This window comes from Dendrobium catenatum, unplaced genomic scaffold, assembly GCF_001605985.2.
Source record: "Dendrobium catenatum unplaced genomic scaffold, ASM160598v2 fragScaff_scaffold_1196, whole genome shotgun sequence".
NCBI classification, from domain to species: domain Eukaryota; kingdom Viridiplantae; phylum Streptophyta; class Magnoliopsida; order Asparagales; family Orchidaceae; genus Dendrobium; species Dendrobium catenatum.
In genome coordinates, this window is record NW_021319658.1 from 235007 (window position 1) to 243705 (window position 8699).

An 8699-nucleotide genomic window follows, 5' to 3' on the forward strand; every position below is an offset into this window, starting at 1 on the left:
GTTAGGACAAAAGAGGACAAAAGAATTTTTTAGGGGGGGCAAAAAAAAATTTAAGAAGGGGCAAAAAAATTTTTTACTCTCTTATAATTTTTTTTTTAAAAAATGTTCTCCTATAAAAAAAATTTTTTTTTTTTGAGGGGGGGCAATTGCCCCCCCTAAGCTCTTCATAGTTCCGCCCGAGGGCGTTAGTATATTTTTTTTAAATGATAAGGGGTTAATTATAAATTATTGATTTCGATATGTAATTAAAACAATTATATTCTCTTTTAGCCAATGGGGCGATTCAACGTTTCACACCTAAGATGAGTTTAACACATTTTTTTTAGATTTACAACTATATCATATATTATTTTGTATTTATATATCTACCATCCAGATTTTTATGTTAACTCACATAACATTTAAAATATTAAATTATGTAAGAAAATCATTATATATATATAATTTAAATATTAAATATATTAGAATTGTATAAAAATAGGTATTAAAATCTTTTTGTTTAATAGTTGGAAAAACTAACAAACATGTAACAAAAGAAAAAATCTAAATTGTTGCGGGTGAGAATATATGCGGCAATAGAGTAAGAGAATAAAACGTCTTAGCAATATACATATATCCGCCACACAAATAGATATTTAAGAGAGAAAAATATTAGAAGTTCTATTACGTGAAAACTTAGAATCAGAGAAACCGCGGGGCTTAGCCCATATGAGAATATCCTACTAAGTTTGAATGAATTATAAAGCTTGATTCACCCATTTACTTGGAGATGATGAAATTACAATAGATTGTAGAATCGGGCAGAAGTCTGGTGATGGTCAACGAACGGGCAAAAATTCGGCGATGAGTGAAAGTTCGACAGTGGTCAGGAAGAACTCAGGCAGCGGTTGATGAACGGGCAAAGGTTTGACGGTGGTCGACAAACAAGCAGAGGTAAGTCGATGGTCGGAAAGATCTCTGGAGGTCGTCGGCAAAATGAAAGAAGTCTGACGGTTGTCGAGGACTCCGACGGTGGTCGGTGGAAAATAAGCTTCCAAATTCTTCCATTCTCTTTCTCCTTTCTTCTCCCCCTCTCATGTGAAGAATGAAGACATATTTATAGTTTTTTCAGAGTAACATTAATTGTAAATATGAGGATGCTCAAGGTCAAGATGGGAGTGATTTGAACGGACGGCTAATATTGATCCCATTGATCGTGGACCATTTATTAATTATTTGAATGTCTTAATGATATTAGAATTCGAGGAGCTTGGGCTCATTGGATTTGTCTCGTCGAGCCACTCGATTTGATTATAAGCATGTCACGTTTAGAATTCGTGTGGTAATCCAAATTATACTTTGGACCCTACAAATATGCTTTGGACCTTTGATTTTGGCTCATTTGGGCTTGAATTTGACTGATTTTGGTGTCGTTATGTTTGTCTTTCTAAGACGTTCAATTCGACTATAGGTTTGTTGAAATCGAAGTTTGGATGGCCCCATATTTAATTTTGGAAGCTTTCAATTCAATTTTGTCTCAAGATTCATGTTTGATCAAGACAAAATTATGATGATATATCACTTATATATAATAGCTATTATGAAGGAAAAAAATATAAATTAAGTGTTTTTTTTTATAATTATTTACATTAGTTAGTATCAGAGCCTCGTGAATGACGAACTTTAGAAGCTCACAACATGATGACGATCGGAGAAGTCAGCCGACAACCATACCGGTTGTTTGAACCCGCCCCAGCGAATCAATCAACCATGACAACCATACCATTGGACATATTCCCACACTCTCCTCGTCTAGCTGATCTCATATCCAAAGAATGTATCGGTTTCGACCCATCTCGCACCCCCAGGTACTCCAATGCTCGCTTGATTCACTACCTCACCCGTTAAGCCCGCATATGCGACTCTGACATCCCACTCTCCGCTAACCTGTGCCCAAACGTGCGCCCACTATTGTGTATCATGCTCTACCTACTCGTGCCTGGCCGTAAACTCTTCGCAGCATCCACGCGACTATCTGCTGCCCGCGCACGCACTGCCCTCGGCTCGCACGCCCCCATTCTCCCGGCCTCCCCTGCACGTCCGTGTTCGCACATCCGCACCCACATGTATGTCCGCACCCATGCGTCTCCCAACCCTCTTCCACAACCAACCTGCGGCCCGTCACTGCTTTACGCGACCCACAACCCCTGATTCAATCCATCCCGCACTCACACCTTGAATGTGAGACCCACCTTCGGCCCCCCGCACACGATTTCTTGATCAGATCCCGGCCCGATCCATTTGGTGTGAACCCTCCGTACGTGAATTCTTAAGTTACAAGGGGAAAATGATGCAAAACATCTTAATTTAGTTAGACCACGTATTAGAAATAGTATATCTCTTATTGTATGTGTTATATCATCAAAAAATTATCTTGATCGGGCACGAATCTGAAAGCAAAGATCAAGTGGGAAACTTCAAAAAGTAATTTCGGGATCATCTGAACTCTGATTTCAATAAACTTATAGTCAAACTGAGTGTCTTGGAAATACAAACCAACCGACACCAAATCCAACCAAACCCGAGCCCAAACGGGTTCAAATCAAGGGTTAGAAGCATTGTTGGATGGTTCAAACCACAATTTGGATTACCAAAAAGTTCCCAAACATATCATGCTTATAATCGAATCGAGCTGCTCGACGATACAAATCCAACGAGCCCAAGATCACCAAATTCCAACATCACTAAGACTATCAAATGTACATCGAACGGTCCATTATCCAGGGATTTAACATCAATCGTCCATCCAACCACTCCTCATTTACCCTTGATCTCTCATATATTTACGGGCCATGCCACTCAAAAAATATATAATAGACCCCTCATTTCTCTTGAAAGGGGTACCAAAGCAAGAAGAGAAGAAGAGAATGAAGAAGCTCCTCCCCGACCACAGCTTCAGTTTCGCCGGACCACTGCCTGACGTCGTTGCTTTGCATGATCACCACTAGAGGCCCTCACCCTCTCTGGACCACCGCTTGAGGCCCTCACCCTAGCCGGACCACCTCGTGAGGCCCACACCTTCGCCAGACCACCACCTGAGGCACTCACCCTCACCGAACCACCACTTGAGGCCCTCACCTTCGTCGGACCACTGCATGAGGCCCTCACCTTCGCCGAATCACCACCTGAGGCCCTTACCTTCATCGGACCACCACCTGAGGCCCTCACATTCCCTGGACCACCACCTAAGGGCCTGAACTCCGCCATATCACCAATTAAGGCCCCTAAAACTCCGCCAGACCATCAACTAACGCCAGAGTTCTGCCAAGTCACCGTCGAACTATTAACTGACACCATAACTTCCAAGTGACGCCAGATTTAACACAAGACTTCAACCATACGGTTGACATTTGTAATCTTATCGCCCTCAAGGACGAGTCAGCCCACCATACTCAACTTAAATTCTAGTTAAATCTTTTCAACTGAAATAGGCCTCGTGATTTTTCTCATTTCCAGGGTTTTCCATGTAAAAATATTGTGTTCTCTGTGTGTGAGCTATATATCCGTGCAACGCTAAGGCGTATAATTAAAACTTTATCGCCGCATATATTCTAGCCCGCAACAGTACCTATTTTCTAAAATGTTCTAGAAGTTTCTATGAATATGTTATATGTAATAGCTGTAATGAAGAAAGAGATATGAATAAAATATTATTTTTAAAATGATTACCTACATCAGATATTCCATGGATGGGAAATCTTGATACTTGATCTTAGATAATAGGGTGAATATCTATCAAAGTTTTTTGCATGAATAAGATTCATGCTTATTTTCATTGTGATCTTTATGCTTATATGTGATCTCTCATATGGATTTCACAGGAAACAACATTTTTTTTGCAAAAGATAAATTATAGTCTTGATTATATACACAAACGGTTCATGAATATTTACAACTTATGTAAATCAAGTGTTTAACAAAATAAGATATTTTAAAAAGTTTTTTTTTTTCACAAATAGTAAATTATTATAGCTAAATATATGCATGATATTTTAAAGTTTAAAATATGAATAATTTATGTATATTAGAAAATGTATATATACAAATTAAATTATTTTTAGTTAGGAGAAATGTTTTTACTGTCAAATATCATGAATTCTAACTTTTATAATTAAAATGATATCATATATGTATAGTATGTGTCTAATATATGCTAATCATATGGTAATTAATATTAAAAAATGTTTAAGATATAAATATAAGGTGTCCAAATTAAAGTTAATATTACAAAATAAATTAACTAAATTTTATGTTTGTTATTGATGCACAAATTTGAGCAATGAATTTTATCTCTCTTAATATGTCAAAAATACATTATCTCATGGTTTCGTTAGCTTTTGTAGTGTAACTTTTGATATATCATTGAGTTGATCATTTTAAACAAAATGATATGATTTTATTGCATCTTCACATGTTAAATATGTGTATAGAAATTTCTGGATAAAATGAGAAAGGAAAGATGTATACTAAAAATGAGTTGAAGTGTTGTATTGTGATTTGATATGATTGAATATTGATAGGATTGATATTTATTGAAATGTGATAGTGATATGACTGAAAGAATGAATTCATTGATATGAGATATATAAAATGACAACCCTTACGTGATAACCTCAAGATTCACTGATTAACTGATAGGAGTCATAAGGTGTTCGAGACTGATTGAGAGTTTTAAAGAGTCGGGGTGACTGATTCACATGATTCAAAGGGAGTTATAAAGAGTACACTGATTAATAGTCATAAGGGATTACTGATTGAGAGTTATAAGTGCAGGAGCAAATCAAGATGCCATCAATTAAATATCATATATAGAGATATTTCATTATTGATACCAATTCTATTTATTGAATAGTGTCTTATTACTGATATTGATTATTGAATATATATAAATATTGGTATTGTATGAATAATGATACTGAGACATTGTTTTCTATTATTTGATATTGAGACATTGATTTTTATTATTATTTATTATTACTGAATATGGATACTAACATTATTATATAACTTATAGACTGAAGAGAATGATTGAATGACAAAGATAGAATGATTAATTGACCAATAGAATGAGATATGATGAGTGATAGAATGATTGATTGATTGATACATGTGATCAGTACATATAACATATATTGATTGATATATTTTCTTAGATGATTTATAACATAAAATTATTATTTTTTCATTGTATTGATTTCAGTTGTATGATTACTTGTTAGGTTATCTGATTGGGTGCTCCGAATCGCGGCCAATCATTGGCAATGATTGTGCCGCCTCTCAATCATTGACAATGATTGCAACGACAGTGCACGCGACGCAGTTTCACTAAACCACATCAGCACCCACACGGAGCCGTCAGATCAAGTGCAATTTGAAATGAACAACTACGATCATGTCAAACAAGAAGATTAACCGTGGGATCAAATCCACGGTTAATCAAAAGCTGCGTAGCAGCTTGATCTGGACCGTTAATCGTGAGATCAACGACCCATAAAACATATACTTAGTTCATGGGATGAACCCAATATTGCATTTTTTTGTCTCGTTTTCTCGATTGAATTGATCATTTTACTTAAAATTTTAAACCTCGATAACATGCATGAACATAAAATCATGGAGAGATTCCTACGACTTCAAACATACTTAATAAAAATCTATTTAAAGCTAAGTGTTCTAACCTAGGGTTGGGGTTTTACCATGATTTAATTGATGGATTGATGTGGTTTTTGTTTCTCTGAGCTTGTAGATTGTCCACACTCAATCCTTCTTTAGAAGTCATGGTCTGAAAAGCTTTGAATCGAGCGGATGGGGACTTGGACAAAGTAGTGGCTTGAGTGGCCGGAGGATCATCACTGGCAATCTTTGACTGATCGGGTTGAGCTAGGGAAGTCTTCGGGAGGGCTTGAGTAGTGAGAAAATAGAACTTGAATGAATGAGGTTCATTTGGAGGTTTTTCCCTATTGAGTCATCCTCTAATTGAATGGGCGGCTAAGATGGACTGGACAACTCCCTAGATGCTTGCCAAGTGGCATGAAAGTGGTTAAGAGCAGGGGAATCAAAGGACATCTAGGATAATGTGGTGGAAAGCCTCTTTTGTCTTGTAGTCCACATAGGCTTTATTAGGTGTTGGTTTAGAGCTAAGCTAGGGATTAAAGGGTATTTAGAAGGTTTTAGAGTTGGTTTGAGCTGTTGGAATGAAGGGGTGAGTTTGGGTTAAGCCATTTGAGCATTTAATCCCTTTAGTAAAGCTTGTTGACTGTGTTGACCAGTCAATTGGAAAATAATAGGTGAGGTGGCATGCACCTAGGTGGCATACACCTAGGTGGCCTCATATGCTGATGGGATGTCTTGGGAAGTGTATCAAGCCATGGGTTTGAAGTTTAAATTAAAGTATGAGAATTTTAATGGTTTTTAACCAAGTATGTTAAGTTGACTTGGTCAACTTCATTTGGGTTTGGTTGACCAAAGACTAGGATATACCTAGATTATGAATTGGAGTTAGTTTAAAGCTTGATATAGGTTGGGTTGATTATGGTTTGGCCATGTCTTGAGGTTTTTGACCATAGTTGGGATTTGACCAAGTCAAACTTAGTGTGATTTGACTTCAAATTCATTTGGATGTGCTTGAATCATTCATTTAGGTGAGCTTGAGAGTTTGAAGCATTAAAAAGCTTCAATTAAATGGTTGAGGTAATTTTGATCCAAATAGGTCAAGTTTGACCATACTTGGGCTTAGTTTAGCAAGTCAACTATTGATTGGGTCAAAGAACCAATCAAGTCTAAACCATTGAGGGATGTGTTCAAGGGATTTGACAAAGTTATGAATACATTTGGAGTTTGATTCAATGCTTAAAAAGCTTAATGTTTAGTTTACTCATCCAGGTTAACCCAGGGCCAGAGTTTATAATCAATAGGTTTGGTTTGTTGTTTAGAGACCAGTTGAGGTGGTCCCATAGTCTAGCTTAGTCATTTACGTAAAAATGATCAATTGACCCTTAAAATGCATTTAGGTCAACACTTGTTGACTTGGTCAATTAGGTTGACCCAAGGTCTAGGTTTGGACTTAACATGTTTGGTTTGATGTTTGGAGTATGGTAGAGGTAGTTTCCTAGGTTAGAAAGGTTATTTCAGTCAAATTGATTGTTTGAGCTCTTAAGGGGTTATTTGGTCAGCCTGGGTTGACTTGGTCAACCAAGTTCACCCAGGGCCTGAGTTTGAATCCAATAGGTTTAGTTTACTGTTTTGAGTATGGTTGAGGTGGTCCCAAGGTTTGGACTGGTCATTTCAATGAAAATGACCTATTGGGCCCTTAAGGGGTATTTGGGTCAACCATGTTGACCCAAGGTTTGGGTTTGAGTTTTATGCACTCTTAATGGAATTTAAGATGCATTGGAGGAGGTTCCAAAGTTTAATTTGACTGAGCCATGTTGAAGTTTTGAGGAAACTTAAAAAATTTCCCTTAAGGGTCATTTTGGTCAATTTGACACTTGATCATATGGGGGTCAAAGTGGGTCCACAAAAATGCAGTTTACCACTCAACATATCATGATTAAGGACCTAGATATGATTAGAGGTATTAGAGAAGGCTCTAAGGTAAAATTTCACAATATCACATGTCCAGTGACATGTGATGTAAATATTAGAAGGTTTTAGAGCATTTGGATTTCAATTCAATTTCAGAAGCTAAAGGTCTCAGAATGAGCTCAAATTTGAAGGGTTGACCCTAGGGACATTCCTAATCAATCTGTAATTGATAGATCATGATTTGAGGTCGCTTGAATGGGGTTTGAAATATTTGAAAATTTATTAAAAATGGCTTTCATGATTTAGCCTTGGATTTTGATCTGGATTTCTAAGTTTGGTTAGGTTTTAGATTTGATTGCTTGAATTTGAATTATCCACATCAATCACAATCAATTGGATGATTGTAAATAAATGGATGAGATTCAAGCTTGATAGAATATTGAAATGGCTATGTCTGAGTTGATTGAAGGTCAGGATTGTCTTGGAGTCTGGACATGTTTGAAGTTTGAATTGATTTGATATTTGGATTGGCTTGAAGTCAGGATTGATTTTAGGTTTGAATTGGCATAGGGTCTGGATTGATCCAAAGCCCAGATTGATCTTGGGGTTTGGACTAATCTGGAAGCTGGATTGATCTGGAGTCTAGATTGATCCTAGTGACCTCATATAAAAATGAGGTCAACACCCACATAGATTTACTACCAGCATCGAGCACTCGCCAAAGGCATAACCACATCATAAATAGACGACCATGTGTATATTAACATAATCCACATGTTTGTATTTATTTGTACTTATCAAATAATATATTATTTATTTATTTTTTATAGTCATACCATTTTCTTATAGCTCTTTTAATTTTTACAAATAAAATGTCAAGATATATATTTAAGAACTTCTACCATCTACTATTCATAGGGATTATCTAACTTCCCATCTACTTTCCATGCTCACTTTTCATCTTTGTTCTTTTGCTCTACCAAACTAGATTTACAAGTATGATCATGTGTCACACAAATAAATTTGAATCCAACAAATAGTTTAATTAAATTGATAAAATAAATATCAATAATTTTAAGATAAATATAATATATAAATAATCAATCAAATTTTATAAATACTACTCTTAAAATATT